Raw genomic sequence first — 2,892 nt, 5'->3', positions numbered from 1 at the left:
GTTAGCATGGGTACCAGGTACCAGAGGACTAGTTAGCATGTAGTACCAGACACCAGCGAACCTGCATGGGGTACCAGGCACTCAAAGAGGTAGCACAGAGTTCTGGGCCTTAACTGGCCTAGTTAGCATGGAGTACCAGGTACCCGAGGGCTAGTTAACATGGGTGCCAGCACCCCAAGGAATAGTTAGCACAGACAGCAGGTAAGTGGGCACCAGCATCCGGGAAGAGAGGATAATGCTGGCCCGAAGGTCAGTGCACAAGTGTCAATTCAAACAGAAATTCAATCCCTTCTGTACATCTGAAGATGCATCAGAGAAAGAGAAAAGGCAACTAGAAAGAGCAAGTTACACGCAGGACACAGTGTGACGTCACACACAGTGTCTGTGTCTGTCGTGTCACTGTGACAGAGTGAGGACGATGGTGACGGTAATGAGAACACTGATTACTAATATACGAAACGACAGACTCAGTGCAAATAAAAGAAGATGGATTTCAGAATGGCTAACAAGGTGAGATCCAACACTATGACTACACCCGAGCCCCTCCTGAAATAAAGAAATGAAGGAAGATAAAAAGGAATGTGCAAATTAAGATATGTAAAAAAAAGAAAGCAGGTATAGCGTCCGCGCTTTCTGACAAGGCAGCTGTTGTACCCACAGCTCTGAAAGAGGTTTAAGACGAGGCATTTTTGTAATGCTAAGGCTACAATCCACGATGAAGCTATCACGATTATTAACATGTGTGTGTGCGTATAGTAATAATTACATATATAATATACATAATCAGAGTCACGTCCAAAAAGCGGAATCACAGGAGGTACCAGGAGAAACAGAAGAAATACACTCACAACAGAATTCCCTGCGACGCCCTCAGTGCAAGGCAAAGCGTTAGTGAGGAGACAGGAGACCTCAGCGACACCACCAAGGAGGCAGATCCTACAGACACACATTGAACTCTGAACTCTGATAATTGGGGAAATATCCTCTTTTTAAAAGTACATGAAACATCTCCCAAATTGACCGTATTTTATGCCACAAAGAGAATCTTATTAAAGGCAAAGCGTACAGATAATACAATCGGCATTCTTTTACCACGAGCAGTAAAACTAAAAGTTAATTACAGCATTAACAAAAGCCTTGCCCACAAAACATGCGATTAAACAACTCTCGGAACAAAAGCAAAATAAACAATGAAACTACAGAATTTCATAAAACTAATGATGCACACCAACAATGTAAGAATCTATAGAATATATTTAAAGCTTTTATAAAAGAGTAATTTCAGACCTAAATAAAAATGAGCATAATTAAAAAATGAAAAAAAAAAAAAGAAAAAGAAATGAATTAAAATCTAATACAAAAAGCTTGGAAAAAACAACAAAGTCAACCCAAGGAAAACAGAATATAGAAGTAATAAAAGTGCTAGGAGTTTTAATGAGTTAGAACGGAAGGCACTAGAAGTAACTAGTAAATACGCCCCAAATCCGGTTCCTAGGCAAACATGAGTCCGTCTACAAAAACCTCCTGGTGAAGCTGGGAAATGGAAAGCACAAAGATACAAAATTAGAAGTGAAAAAATGCAAATAGGCATCAATTCCAGAAGAATTTATATTTAAAATCATGTGATTATGTTGTAAAATTGTATGAAAATAAAGTTAAAACCAAGATAGAATAATTTTTTAGAATAGCAGAAAGTACTAAAATTGACCTCATTAAAGATCGAAAATCTAAATGGCCTCATTGCCATTAAAGAAAGAGGAAGTGGTTACAGAGCACGAGTTTCTTCAAAGCCCCATTTCCGAAGGGCTTTCAAGTTTTAATTAGATTAATTAATAGCAATGCTACGTAGATAATTCTAGAAGACGGGGAAAGATGGAAAACTCCAAATTCTTTCCATGAAACAGGTAAAACACCTATAATGTGACAGATCTTCTACCAAAAATCTAAAGTACTGTCCAGTTTCACTTATGAACATAGATGCTCAAAAATCTTAGGTCAAGTGCTCGCTTCGGCAGCACATATACTAAAATTGGAACGATACAGAGAAGATTAGCATGGCCCCTGCGCAAGGATGACACGCAAATTCGTGAAGCGTTCCATATTTAAAAAAAAAAAAAAATCTTAGGTCAAAGATAGTTAAACAGAAGCAAACAGAACGTAACAAAATAATGGATCATGACCAAGTGTTCATTTTGCCAGGAACAGGAAAGTGGCTCAATATTAGAAAATATATTAATGTCATCCATCAAATGAATATAGCTAAGCAGAAATATCGTCTGATCATTTCACAAACAAAAGAGGTATTTTACATAATTAAACACATTCCTGTTAAAAACACATGATTAAAATTAGCAGTTGACATATCTAAAAGGGATCCCACCACTTAGGGGCAGACATAAACACCCTTTTGTATCTGCTAAGGACAGAGGATAACAAGAGACCACCATCCATCCTGCTGTTGGAATTATGAGGTGATGTAATCAGACAGGGTTGGCAGTCAGAGGCAGAGGCCGTGGAAAAATAGAGGAAAAAATAAAACCATCTCTTTTTGCAAATGATAAAATTATGCATCTTGAAAATCCCCCTAAAAGGAAAAGGAAAACTATTACCCACCCCCCAAAACAGTGAGAGAATTTATGAAAATTTACAAATGTTGAAAAATCAGTAAGAACTTATCCTTCCAGGAAGACAAAACACCTTTTCTGACCCCTCCTGCTAAGTACAATGAATCCCCGGACATGGTATAGAGAACAAACTTCCGGAGGCTCTAAAGGGAGAGAGGAGAAGGTGGCCAAAGCAAGCTGATGAGCTCCCTGGTTTTCTTTCCTCAGCTCCCTGGAGTTGGAGCTGAGGAAACCAGTAACTTGGAAACGCCAGTAGATGCAAAAGACC

At 38.7% G+C, this 2,892-nt stretch overlaps 1 non-coding gene across 1 annotated transcript; it reads left to right on the top strand.

The window, feature by feature from the left end:
* Positions 1 to 1,999: 1,999 nt before the first annotated feature.
* Positions 2,000 to 2,106, top strand: LOC128582675 (U6 spliceosomal RNA). The gene has a single exon (XR_008379122.1). It is a non-coding gene; the product is annotated as a U6 spliceosomal RNA (small nuclear RNA).
* Positions 2,107 to 2,892: the final 786 nt, after the last annotated feature.

This window comes from Nycticebus coucang, chromosome 3 (assembly GCF_027406575.1).
Source record: "Nycticebus coucang isolate mNycCou1 chromosome 3, mNycCou1.pri, whole genome shotgun sequence".
In the NCBI taxonomy this organism is placed as follows: domain Eukaryota; kingdom Metazoa; phylum Chordata; class Mammalia; order Primates; family Lorisidae; genus Nycticebus; species Nycticebus coucang.
The sequence above is the reverse complement of the archived record's forward strand: the minus strand, read 5'-3'. Positions and strand labels throughout refer to the sequence as shown.